The sequence below is a fragment of the Simochromis diagramma genome, unplaced genomic scaffold (assembly GCF_900408965.1).
Source record: "Simochromis diagramma unplaced genomic scaffold, fSimDia1.1 OVJJ01000733.1, whole genome shotgun sequence".
Lineage (NCBI taxonomy): Eukaryota > Metazoa > Chordata > Actinopteri > Cichliformes > Cichlidae > Simochromis > Simochromis diagramma.
Genome location: NW_024387501.1, coordinates 487,847 through 502,481, shown reverse-complemented (window position 1 = coordinate 502,481; position 14,635 = coordinate 487,847).

Genomic DNA, 14,635 nt, shown 5'->3' with positions numbered 1-14,635 from the left:
AATGGAAGAAAGCAGTCTTACATATTTGTTTAATATCTGCGTTGAAGGACATGTCCTGGTCAAAAATGACTCCAAGGTTTCTCACAGCGTTACTGGAGGCCAAGGTAATGTCATCCAGAGTAAGAATCTGGTTAGATACCATATTTCTAAGCTTTTCAGGGCCGAGTACAATAACCTCAGTTTGATCTGAATTAAGAAGCAGAAAGTTAGCGGCCATCCATGTCTTTATGTCTTTAAGACATTCCTGCAGTTTAACTCATTGGTGTGTGTTATCTGGCTTCATGGACAGATAGAGCTGGGTGTCATCTGCATAGCAGTGTAAATGTATGCTATGTCTTCTAATGATACTGCCTAAGGGAAGCATGTATAATGTAAACAGAATTGGTCCTAGCACTGAACCCTGTGGAACTCCATAATTAACCTCAGTGTGTGAATAGGACTCTCCATTTACATGCACAAACTGGAGTCTATTAGATAGATATGATACAAACCACTGCAGCACAGTACCTGTAATACCTACAGCATGTTCTAATCACTCTAATAGGATATTATGGTCGACAGTATCGAACGCTGCACTGAGGTCTAGCAGGACAAGCACAGAGATGAGTCCACTGTCAGAGGCCATAAGAAGATCATTTGTAACCTTCACTAAAGCTGTTTCTGTGCTGTGATGAGCTCTGAAACCTGACTGAAACTCTTCAAATAAGCCATTCCTCTGCAGATGATCTGTTAGCTGTTTGACAACTACTCTTTCAAGGATGTTTGATATGAAAGGAAGGTTGGAGATTGGCCTATAATTAGCTAAGACTGCTGGGTCTAGAGATGCTTTTTGAGTAAAGGTTTAACTACAGCCAGCTTGAAGGCCTGTGGTACATAGCCGATTATTAGAGATAGGTTGATCATATTTAAGATCGAAGCATTAATTAATGGCAGGACTTCTTTGAGCAGTTTTGTAGGAATGGGGTCTAAAAGACACGTTGATGGTTTGGAGGAAGTAATTATTGAAGTTAACTCAGAAAGATCAATTGGAGAAAAAGAGTCTAACTTAACATCAATGGTACTAAGAGTAGCTGTAGATAATATTACATCTGTGGGATGATTATTGGTCATTTTTTCTCTAATGATAAAAATTTTATTTGTGAAGAAGTTCATGAAGTCATTACTAGTTAACGTTAAATGGATGGTTGGCTCAACAGAGCTCTGACTGTTTGTCAGCCTGGCTACAGTGCTGAAGAGAAACCTGGGGTTGTTCTTATTTTCTTCAATCAGTGATAAATAGTAAGATGTTCTGGCTTTGCGGAGGGCTTTCTTATAAAGCAGGAAACTATTTCTCCAGGCTAAATGATGATCCTCTAAATTTGTGACACGCCATTTCCTCTCCAGCTTACGAGTCATCTGCTTTAGGGTACGTGTTTGAGAATTATACCACGGAGTCAGGTACTTCTGATTAGAGACCTTAGTTTTCACAGGAGCTACAGTATCCGTAGTGAGGAGGTAAAATTATTAACAAGATAATCGACCTCTGTTGGGGTAGCGTTCAGATAGCTGCTCTGCTCTGTGTTGGTACAGGGCATTGAAGATGATAACAGTGGGTGGATTATATTCTTAAACTTAGTTACAGCGCTTTCAGAAAGACATCTACTTTGATAAAGTCTACTCTCCACTGCTGTGTAATCAATCATTGTAAATGTAAATGTTATCAGGAAATGATCAGACAGGAGAGGGTTTTCAGGAAACACTGTTAAATGTTCAGTTTCTATGCCATATGTTAAAACAAGATCTAGAGTGTGATTAAAGTGGTGGGTGGGTTCTTTTACATTTTGAGAGAAGCCAATTGAGTCTAATAACAGATTAAATGCCATGTTGAGGCTGTCATTCTTAGCATCTACATGGAAGGGTAAAATCACCCACAATAATTATTTTATCTGAGCTGAGCAATAAATCAAATCAAATCAAATCACTTTTATTGTCACATCACATGTGCAGGTACATTGGTACAGCACATGTGAGTGAAATTCTTGTGTGCGAGCTTCACAAGCAACAGAGTTGTGCAAAATACAATAATGTAAACAAGCAAAATACAAGAATGGCTAAATCTGAAACTAATAAATATATGTACAATATATAATAGTATATGCATTTCTGGATGTGTATACTAAATATTTTTCTACGTGTGTGTGTGTGTGTGTGTGTGTGTGTACACATATTTTACAAATTAAATAGAGTAAACAATAAATAAAATATATAAAAATATACAGAGTTGAGACATGTGCAAAACAGTGGCATTACTGTACAGTATGGAGTGCATAATGTTAAAGTTCCAGTAGTGAAGCTGAGGTGTCTATGACGTGTTCAGCAGTCTGATGGCCTGGTGGAAGAAGCTGTCTCTCAGTCTGCTGGTACGGGACCGGATGCTGCAGAACCTCCTTCCTGATGGAAGTAGTCTGAACAGTTTATGGCTGGGGTGACTGGAGTCCTTGATGATCCTCCCCGCTTTCCTCAGGCACCGCTTCCTGTAGATGTCTTGGAGGGAGGGAAGCTCACCTCCAATTATCCGTTCAGAGCACCGCACTACTCGCTGGAGAGCTTTGCAGTTGTAGGCGGTGCTGTTGCCATACCAGGTGGTGATGCATCCAGTGAGGATGCTCTCAATGGCACAGTGATAGAAGGTCCTGAGGATGCGGGGGCTCATGCCGAATCTTTTCAGTCTCCTGAGAAAGAAGAGGCGCTGCTGCGCCTTCTTCACTGTTTTGTTTGTGTGTACTGACCATGTAAGATCCTCAGCCAGATGTACACCAAGGAACCGGAAGCTGCTCACTCTCTCCACAGCAGCGCCGTTGATGGTGATGGGGGTGTGTACTTCTCTGCACCTCCGGAAGTCCACTATCAACTCCTTTGTCTTTGCGACGTTGAGGGTGAGATGGTTGTCTTGACACCAGTGGGTCAGGGCGCTGACCTCCTCCCTGTAAGCCGTCTCATCATCATTGGTGATAAGACCCACCACTGTAGTGTCGTCCGCAAACTTCACAATGATGTTGGAGTTGTTAGTGGCCGTGCAGATAAATCAGATAAAAAGTCTGAGAAATCAGAGAGAAACTCTGTGTAAGGCCCAGGTGGACGATAGATGATAACAAGTAAGACTGGTTTCTGAGTTTTACAGCTGGGGTGGATGAGGCTAAGCATCAGGCTTTCAAATGAATTAAAAGTCTGTCTTGGTCTTTCATTAATTGATAGGCTGGTGTGAAAAATTGCTGCCACACCTCCCCCTCGGCATGTGCTTCGAGGTTTCTGGTAGTTAGAATGACTCGGGGGTGTTGATTCATTTAAACTAACATAATCATCCTGCTGCAACCAGGTTTCTGTAAGGCAGAGTAAGTCGATTTGTTGATCAATTATTAAGTCATGTACTAACAGAGACTTGGAGGAGAGAGACCTAATATTTAATAATCCACATTTCACTGTTTTACTCTTTGGTTCATATGTGGATACTGTATTGTTCTTTCTTTGTAATTGTTTATGTTTAAGTTGTTTGTTGCTGGTTTTTAGTTTGTTTTTTGTCTGTTTGGCAGCTGACACAGTCTCTATGGAGATGGGTTTTGGGAGGGTAGCAGGAGGAGAGAAGCTGCAGAGAGGCGTGTAAGACTGCAACTCTGCTTCCTGGTCCCAACTCTGGATAGTCATATTTTGGGGGGTTTAATAAATTTGTCCATATTTCTAGAAATGAGAGCTGCTCCATCCAAAGTGGGATGGATGCCGTCTCTCCTAACAAGACCGGGTTTCCTCCAGAAGGTTTGCCAATTATCTATGAAGCCCACATCGTTTCTCGGACACCACTCAGACAGCCAGCAATTTAAGGAGAACATGCGGCTAAACATGTCACTCCTGGTCTGATTGGGGAGGGGACCAGAGAAAACTACAAAGTCCGACATTGTTTTGGCAAAGTTGCACACCGATTCAATATTGATTTTAGTGACCTCCGATTGGCGTAACCGGGTGTCATTACTGCCGACGTGAATTATGATTTTACTGAATTTACATTTACCCTTAGCCAGCAGTTTTAAATTTCCCTCAATGTCGCCTGCTCTGGCCCCTGGAAGACAATTGAATGACTATAGACGATATATAAAAGAAAGTCATTCAATTCTGTGTTCAAGGCAACAAAGGTATAATTAGTGCTAAGTGCCAGATTAATGAGACACTAGAATTTCAGTAACAAAGACTACAAATTATAAACTATACACTCGTGGATGGGCTGTACCATTTAGAAAGCCATTACATTTCTCAGATATTTCCACCAATTTGATTACACCAACAGGCACAGCGCCAAGGTCCAGTTCAGTGATGAGTTAGAGGAGGTCAGGGGCTACCATCACCATCTGTGCCAATCAACGCAGCACAGGCCCTACATGTAAGCCTTAATAAAATCTCAATGGGTGAGTTATTTAAAATAAAATCTCTGTACTATTCATAGCTGTTGAGGGAAACTACCTAAAGAGAAAAAAACGTGAGCTGTAAACGTCCTTTTTAACGACGAATGGCCAAGTGGTAGCTGGATGAGTCCACTTTTTGGTGCTTGTTTTCATTTTGATTCATTTTCCAGTTACACACTGGTGCTGGCTCAGTGATCTGTGCAGTACTGTAGTAAGCTAACAGAGTCATTTAACACAACATACTAAAAGGCCGAGGGTACCAGAACATACTTTTTATGAGTATAACATTTTTATCTGCATTTCAAAATCAGCAGCTCATGTATCCCTAAAGTATTTGGGGGAGATGATGCAACAACTGGGAATCCTGTAATGGAGCAGGAATGTGCCCAGCCTATCACTGGATACAGAGTACTCTCCTGCCCCTTTTCCACCCCTATTTGTAATCATTTACGAGTTCTCAAAGCTCTCTGCATTATCACTTATTATCACATCTTACAACTTTGCAGAACCTCATGCTGCTTTTTAAGTGACACACAATGAAACAAACAAACAAACAAAACTACAGGCAGCTTTCATGTTATGGTTACTTATTACAATAGTAATAATGGTAAATATTGTTGATAGTAGTTTGGAAGAGCTCATTCCACAGAAATGCAAGTTATCAGCAGCTAAACGGTCAGAAACCAGTGAAAGACACTTCTCTGTGTAGCAACAGATCAGTGGGGCTTACTGCTGTGAAGATGAAGGGAAGGTCACTGTGAGCAAAACTGGCTATTCTCAGTTGTAGATAGCGTGTTCAAAACCTGACCTTCAAGAGTAATCTCAGCTAATGATGCTAATAAAGCTCTCTCATGTCCTCCATTGTTTCGCTCTCCCAGCCCGGCTAATCACGTCGTCTCTAAATATTTTCTCTCACACATTTTTTTTCTTTTTTTTTTTAAATAAGGCTGATAGATGTGAAGGTCATTCATCATTTCAGTGACTGGTTAATGCTATCAGCTTCTGGCAGCAGGTTTAATCATCCTGGATAAACCTACTGGTTCATTATTCAATACTGCACATCTTGCACAGAATGAAATGTTATTAAAAAGTTGCAAAGCTGGTGGATTGCAAAACCTGCTAAGAAGAGCGTTTGGCTCCCATCTATGAGTGCTGCGAATCTAAGCATACAATGAGGGAGGTGTATCATCAGAGCAAAAACTCTAATAACCTCCATAACCAGCTGCACTACGAAGCTCATATATCATGTCAGGAATCACACCCTGACCTTAGCACTGAAAGTTAAATTATCTCAGCACACAATAATAGCTCCGTATTACAATAAATAATGGCTTTATAGCAAAACAAACAAACAAACAAACAAAACCCAAATTTTAAAAATCCCAATAATCTTCAACTTCTGCAATACAGCATAGGAAAATCTCCACCACTGCAGCTGCTGTATGAACGATGATGTTTTTACCCATAACTACGAAACCAGGTTCTGGTATCAGTTTATTTTAGGTTTACTTGAGACAGGCTTTGGGTTGTTCGTGAGAGTTGCTGATGACTGAATAAGGAAGTAGAGAAAACTATTCAGCGGAAGAAGAAAAATGGAATAGTCAGGGAGATAAAGGAAGTACACGGGAGGCAGAGGTGGCAAAGGAAAGAGTTGTATCTGAGGCTGGACACTAAGGAAGAAGAAAAGAACTTGCATCGCTTGGCAGAAGAATTGAGCTGGAAAGGATGTGCAGCAAGTGCAGGATGGAAGAAATGGAAATGCACGAACAAGTGAAGAGAACGTGTTCCAAAGATGAAAACAGCTCTCTGAGGAGCTGACAGATGAAGAAAACAACAGAAAGAGGAGGACAGATGGAGGAAACTGACTCAGGAAGTATTACAGTAGTATAGGATAAATGAGGAGGAAGTGAGGGCAGCTATGAAGACAATGAAGAGTGGAGAGGCGTTCCTGTGGAATGTGGTATAAAGCAGTCTGCGAGAGAGGAGAGTGGACTTTTTCACCAGATTAACATAAGAGAAGAAGTGTGTCATAAGAAGGTCACAGGGAGCTGCACTGTGTCTTTGTCTTTGGTGTGGAGACAGCATCTGACAGGAGAGGAGCTGTGCACTGCATGAGGAAGACAGATGTGGCAGAGACACATGTGAGGATGGTTCAGGACATGAGGACAACAAGACAGTGGTGAGATGTGTGGTAGGAGTGACTGATGGGTTCAAGGTGAGGGTGGGATTACATCAGGGATCAGCTCTGAGCACCTTCTTGTTTGCAGTAGTGATGGATAGTTTGACAGATGAGGTCAGGCAGGAGTCTCCGTAGACTATGATGTTTGCAGACAACAGAGTATCTCCAGAGCCTGAAGCAGCACAAGCAAAGCAGAATACATGTGTGTGAATGAGAGGGAAACAGGTGGGGACGTGAGCAGAGGTAATGACGGGAGATGAGCTTAAATACTTGGGTCAATCATCCAAAGCAAGTGCATGAAAGAGTGAAGAGAGTGCAGCAAGGGTGGAGTGGGTGGAGACGCGTGTCAGGGGTAATGTGTGATGGAAGGATAGCAGCAAGAGTGAAAGGAAATATTTAAAAAAAATGGCAGTGAGACCTGCTGATGCATGTGTAACAGTCTTTATATGGTATCAATCCACTCGCCTCAAACATCAGTGCGATGGGGAAACAGCCTCACCTAACTAGTGTAACCAGTTAGGTGAGGCCGGCTGCAGTAATCACAGAGAGAGCGTGCTGTGTGGGGCAGTGTGTGGACTGACCCAACACCGTTATGTTTCCATTCAGGAAATAAATCTGCATCGATCAACCAGAGACCAGAGTCTTCTTTAAAAACAGTTTGCTCGGGCCGGCCTGGTGCAGCAGGGTGAAGCAGAAAGATATGGTGGCGCTGACAAAAGAAAGGAGGCCAAGTTTAAGATACTAAGATTTTCTTTGGGAGTGACCAGAACAGACTGATTAGAAGAGAGTATTTCACAGGTACAACGCAGCTTTGGAGACAAACTTTGAGAGACAAGGTTGAGATTGGAAATGTGCAGGAGGGATAATGGATATACTGGACAAAGGATGCTGAATATGGAGCTCCAGTCAGGAGGGGAAAAGACATCTGAGAAGATTCACGGAGGTAGTGAAGAAGAATGGTGTGACAGAGGAGACGAGACAGGAAGAGATGGAGGCAGATGATCCGCTGCGGTGATTCCTAAAAGCAGCAGCTGAAAAAAGATGAACATGGCAGTGATGGCGGGGGTGGGCTCGGTTTCAGCGTTTCCATGGATGCACAAGTGTGTGAAAATCAGCAGCAGTGACACTTCAGCATTACTGACGGTGGTCTCAGAAGGTGAAGGATAATTCACACTTTACACATTATCAGGGTGTAGATCAAAACGATCACAGCTTTGAGTGCACAGACTAGTTCTGTTAATTAAAGCTGAATTTGTCTTGAATCTGCCTGGCTGTTGTGTTTTCATGTTGTAGGAGATGATACTCAGTGATGACAGACAAAATAAATGTTGTAAAAAAACTTTTCAATTCTCCATGGTCTGAAACATTAATCAATCATTGCTTTAGATGTTAGATGAGCTGTACATGCATTCTAGATTGATCTGTAGTTCAGAATTTGATATGAGCACTTATTATCGGGGAGTTCTTCATACTGTGAAGGCACAAAATATGAAGAGTATCTAAGGTTTAGTCATGTGACCGTCATAGTCCACCGGTCTCCCCCCTGTGTGTGTGTGTGTGTGTGTGTGTGTGTATACCAGTCACCACATCTTCTGTTGCATGGACAGGGCCTCGTTCCTTCTTCTGTTTCCCACCTTTGCCTTCAGCACACCTGTAGATAATGAGTTCACCTGTTGGCAGTCCTGACATTAACGGCCTGCTCTTAAGATGCTCCTCAGTTGATTCCTCTCTGTTGTCTGTATGAGTTACTGTGAGAGTTTCTCGTCAGGAGATAATCTGTGGACCTGTTCAAAGCCCTGGACCCACTAACTCAGACTCCCTCTGCTGTAAGCATTGTTCTTGCTTCACTGTGACTGAACTTCAGCACATTGAGTTGATTATGCGCCATCGATCATGGCAGCCAATCAGCAAAGCAAGAAAAGATTAAACCACAAAGACTTAGGGTTAGAAAGTATGTTGTTGATATTACATTTCAAACAAGGTTTTTCAAAGAATTTGCACAAACTATAACTGTTAGCATAGTGTTAGCCTGAGCATCCTGAAAACGTCGCTCCAACTGAAGAAGGCAGCTGGTGGAAAGCCCCTCGTAATAAACCCGAAGTGGTGGTTGTCCCCTTGGAGGTGGTCTTTTTCCCATACACACCACTGGGGCAGGTAAACCTCTGTGAGACATCGCCCCACGGCATCATGGTGTGAGCTATGGAGGAGGAAGAACTCTCCCATGAATGCTAAGGATCTTTATTACTGTCGAATCATAAATGCTGAGCTTGCTGGATGATTCATAAATGTGCTCCTGGAGTAATTCTGCCTCTCCTGGAAAGCTCCACTACTCCGAGTTTCTCCATCTTTGAATAATGATTTCTAAGCAGTCTCAAAGCCTGCTTCACTTTGCCAGAGAGGTCAGGTGTTTCTTTCAGGTGCATCGGTAATCAGGCCTGTTAGCAAAGCTGAGATTCAACGAGGTGTGAATAAGAAATTAGGATCTTTTTATCAATTTTATTTGGTTTTATATTAGAAAGACAATTATTTATTGTAATCACCTTTCTAGCTTTTAACATGCGGCAAATGTAATGAAAACCTCTATAAACAAAAAACAAAGTATAAGCAGAGGGTGGAAAAAACTTTGTGTTAATAATGTCTGACATGGCTTTGACGTGTGTGGTAGATTTGCTGTGTATATATGTATATAAATTTTAAATCTGAATTCATGTGGAGCCAAGGCATTGTTATTCATTCAGTATTGATCACAGATTACGATTAACATTTGTTTGTATCTGAGTCAGCGTTAAATTTACAAACTCTGCATCCAAAAATAAGACACAAAGTTCCGTCAAAGCTTCAACACGTGATTTTATGAGATCTCTCTCTGATCTATCAGAAACTGCACATGAATAATGATCCCAGGTATTCTTGGGAGGAAATAATTATTCAGTACATCTCTGACTCACACTTCAGGTGCTGGCTTTCTGTGTTTTCAAAGCCACGGTGTGACTCTCAGTAGCTTCAGGTAAATCCAGGTTTCAGAGGGAATGCATGAAGCTTCAGTTAGAAATGTCATTTATCAGGTAAATATTCTTCATCTTACAATCATAACTGCAACATAACCCCGGGTATCTCTCCGTGCTCTGTATTTACGTATCCTCACACTGGCGATCAGCCTGTCCATCAGGGTTGCAGCCATGTTTCCTGGAGTTCCCTCCCATGCATGTGAGTATAAACACTGGGAAACAAGTATAAAGCGCCATTTAAGTTGCAGTGCAGAGTGGCAGTGAGGACTGCAGTGAGACGTCACAGGTGAGTAACTGGTGGCCCCCCTCAGGCACTCACCCCTGCAGGTTGCCTCCCCAAGTGGGCGGTCTTTAACCATATTAATGAACTATTGTTAAGCTGTAATTCTAACTGGAGCACCATGGTGGAAGTGAGTCTTGTTCTTTGAAGCAATTTTTGATAAGTGTTGAATTACAGAATTGGTATTCCACGTCCTGCCGCTTCATTTGGTGTTGTCTTTCTGTTATTTGCAGTTATTTTGTTTAATAAAAGCTTCTTTTATAAAATGCCACGCCTCTGTCTTTAATATAAACTCAGTGTGCCTTTGTAACAGTAAAAACGTTTGCACTGGATAATGTCATATTTCCTGGGCTGTACCTCTACCCCAGGTGGTGTTGTCAGTACCATTTAGGTACCTTCACTGGTTTTCTTTCTTCGCTGGTTTTCCTCCGTTACGCCACCACAGTATGAAGTCAGCGAGTGTGTACAGACAGTCACACACAGACGTACACTGTAGGTGTCCTTTTATCCAACCAGATATCAATACTTAAAACAATATAGAACATAAAAACTGTAAAAACAATGCTGCTAATAAATACAAACCTGATACCAAGGAATAGAGCTGCGTCTAAAAATCGGTGTTATTTATTACTGATGCTCAGGGAAACACAGACATTACATGATATTTAAAAATAAGACTCTCCTGCTGTTTGTGCACAGAGGTGCTGGGATCTTCAGGAATGGTGAGAGAACTTTCTGGAAAACTGGCTGGTCACCAGGCGGTGATGTCAAACCTCTGGATGTAGTCTGGATGTTAACCTACTCTGGAGCAGGATAGGGTCACAGCATATGGTGATTTACCCCATTTAGGGTGGATAACTGTCTTTTTGTTTTGTTTTTGTTAAGGAATACTAGGGAACATTAGAACCTCTTGTTTGTTTGTCACTGCTGAAGCGAATGAATTTAGAATCTTAAATGATTCTGTTTTGCTGACCTTTCCTTCAGAGCTGTTGGAGTTTGGAGCCGTGCCTCATTTTATGTAAAGGCTATTCTTAGGCCAGGGACATAACACTCATGATAGCATCACCCTTACCGGCAAAACCAGCAGCTTCTACTAAACACTGAAGTTTCTGTTGTGTTGTCATTTTATACTCCACTGTATTAAATAATGGAGCAATAATGCAAGTCCTGAGGAGTCAATGGAAAACGAGGTCTAGGCAATCCACACCTATGCCCTGCTGGGATAATAAGCTGACCAAAGGAGAAGATGGACACCACTGGCATCGAGACCAGGAAGCTCTTACCATAAATGGAGAGTTTGACCCAATCCAGCACCTTGAGACTGTACGCTCAGAGGAAAGAAGGTGTCATAATCACTATCCAGGATGAAACGGCAATGATCCATGAGTACATCAGGAAGATGGCCACAACTGAGTGTGCTTGGTGAAAGCTTCAGGCGGCAGAAAGACGAGGAGCAAGAACGGGAACCATCATTGAAGGAAAATGCCCCTGCATAGCGTGTACATCCGGCAGATAGAAGAAGTGGCTGATGTCAAGAAATCCTACCAGTGGCTGGACTACAGAGGCACTAATCATGGCAGCATAGGAATAAGCTACAACATGCTGGAGCTTTGGGTCTACCACCCAGGTGTAGGGTGGGCAAAGATGCCCCTGAAACAGTCCAGCACATAACAACAGCATGTATGTGGCCGGCATAGTGTACAAGAACATCTGTGCTGAGTGTGGCCTGGAAGTCCAGAGGTCGGAATGGGGGACGTCCCCTAGGGTGGTGGAGAGAGACCGAGCTGAGATCCTGTGGGACTTCCAGATACAGACGGACAAATGGGGGTGGCTAACAACTGGGAAGAGTAGTGTTGGAAAAGAGGGGGAAGACGATCCAGGTGAATAAACACAAAACATTCTCATGAATATCTACGTTCATGAGGAAAAGCTATTTGAATATGATTACACTGAAATATAACAGCTCATTTAAACATAATAGAATTCATTGACGGTTAATCAGAATTGATATTCATATCACTGGTGTCATATATTTACTGAATATAATGTTAAGCTTTGATAATATTGTATTCATAGATATGGTGTATTTCAGCCCTGCTTTGAGATCAACCTTACAAATTCTTCTGTGGTGTGAAAAATGGATTTTGAGTACTCAGTCTTCATTTCATTACCTTTTGTTTTTATAAAATTAAATTTATATGAGATTAAGATTTTGGTTGTGTGCTTGTGTGTGTTTGTTTGCATGAGTGTTTTGTTTTTTACCTGCCCGGGGATTGCACATGGAAATTAGCTGGTAGCTAAAACTGGTACAAAGCATTTGTTTTTCCCCCTTTGTGATTAATGTATTTTGTACGAAGTCCCTGAAAGAAATAAACACTTAACAAACAAATGGCTGCTTAGTGGTTTGGTGAATTAGGGCTATACTTGCCGTGTTATTGACAGGAGATCTCATTACAACAAAGAAGCATGCACAGATTTAGCACAAAGCTGCAACAGATTTCTCATGGACTGTGTGGCTATGTAAACAGAATAGATGCACCTTTATATCTGAATGACATGAATATATGTTGCTGGATTAAAAAGTATAAACTCCAGTTTCTTTTTAATAATTTTCCTTTTTTAGTCCCAGTTTGATTAAAGTACCAAATCTAAATGATTATGAAGAGCTCATGGTTTGGGTTCACATCGTTAACTAAATGCTAAAAGGCAAACTTCTTAAATCAGTAACAGGCTTCCCATCTGCTTTCATAATGACTATTGTGATTGGTGCTGCAACAGCAGCACAGTTTTTATTCTCATGGCTTCTGTTTCAGTAGTGGAGGACGTCTTTCAGCCTAGAAGAGTCAAAGCATCCGTATGTAACGAGATGAGACTGGATGACTAAAAGATATTCTTTGCAGAATATCTGATCCTAAGGCCAAAGTCACTAACCTCCTTCACTTCATGCATTTATTTACATGTTCCAAATGTAATAACTGCTCACAAGCGTAACCTGCCTGCTGAGTAAACTGCATATAGATATGATAATAGCAAAAGATCAGCGTCAATTAACAGAGACACATAAAACATCATGAAAGAGTTGCTCATTTAACGGGAGTCCTTTAGCAATCTTTTTCATTATGTTGCTGCTTGGTGCACTTTGTCCACTGATGGTCAGACGTGATTGTTGCCATTCATCATTTTCCACCTGCCTGAGCCTGAGCCACATTCATCACTTCCCACCTGCCTGAGCAGAACTAGCCTGCAGAATCACAGAGCCCAAGTGGGAAACGGAAAATCACAGTGATTGAACGTCAAGGGAAGCGGATGTCAAACTGGTATTGGCCTGGAATGACACACAGGCCCCTTGCTTTCTCCTGTCACTTTAAAGTGGTAAGTGACCTTCAAAATAGAAACACTACACCATTACTGCTGTACTGTGACAGTCTGATGGTGAATGCTGACAGATGAGCAGTGGGGCGCTGAGGCCGTCGGAAAGCAGCTGGATTATTAGGTGTGACCACGAAGACCTTGATGAACTCGGTACAGTAAAATCCAACATGCATTGCTAGCTGAATGGGTTTGTTTGTTTGTTTGTTTGTTTGTTTGTTTTGTGCAAAGAAACAAAAAATGGACTACTGCTATGGTGATAAATATAATCATCCCTTTAAACGTAAAATCGTATGTGTTAAAAGAATCACCTGACATATTAACCTTTGAGCATCCACCAGGTTGTTACTGGACTGGTTGCTATATAAGGCTTTTCTACTCTGTCTGAGCACTCAAAGCAAACTCATTCACCATCACACCCATTCACACAAGCACCCTGATATATGATGCAGAATATAAAAAACCTTATTTTACAAAGGTGCTCGTATTGTTCCCGGGAGCACTCTGTTACATATGTATTTCTAGTGCTTCCATTTGAAATGGAATCAGGCCTGAAGGAAAATCCCTACTGAGATTTCTCTCACCTTCATTTTTCAGCACACCTTCAAGGAACTAGTGGAGTCCACACCTCAGTAGGTCAGAGCTGTTTGACCAGTGGGGACAAAAACTACATTAGGCAGGTGGGTAAAATGCTATGTCTGATTAGTGTGTTAGAGCAGCATGGCTTTGTAGCAGCAGAGTGTTGAACTGGCCTGTGTGGAGTGCAGACCTTTCACCAGCTGAACATATCTGGCATGTTGTAGCATGAATAATACGCCAAAGATCCAGCACTGCTGAGCCAGTACAATCATTCAGTAATGTCCTGTATTATTTACACTGGGACAACAGTAGTCCATTAACTATGACCTGTTACTGCCCTGGTATTCAAAATTCAGAGTCATCACTAGCAGCGTGACTCTGAAGTGCTGCACTGCATGTTTGTAAGTTTTCTCCCCAACAAACACAACAATGTCTACAAAACGTTTTGCACCATCAAAGGCTCCTGTGGTAGCACCCAGAGGCAAAGGAAGATGAAGGTTACTTTTAAAATGTATTCCACTACAGATTACAGATTACATACCTCGAAATGTATTTTGTAACGTATTCTGTTACGTTATTCAATGAGAGTAACGTATTCTGAATACTTTGGATTACTTAATATATTATTATGCTTTTTTACAACTACATGAACGTACTATTGCTGTGTGATTTATTACTATTACTGAAGGTTATTCTCCATACCAACAGCAACTAGAATCTTAATATAAATGAGTAACAGTAGGTGGACATTAGGTAAGGCTGCAGCGATCTCGTATAGAAAACTATTCGC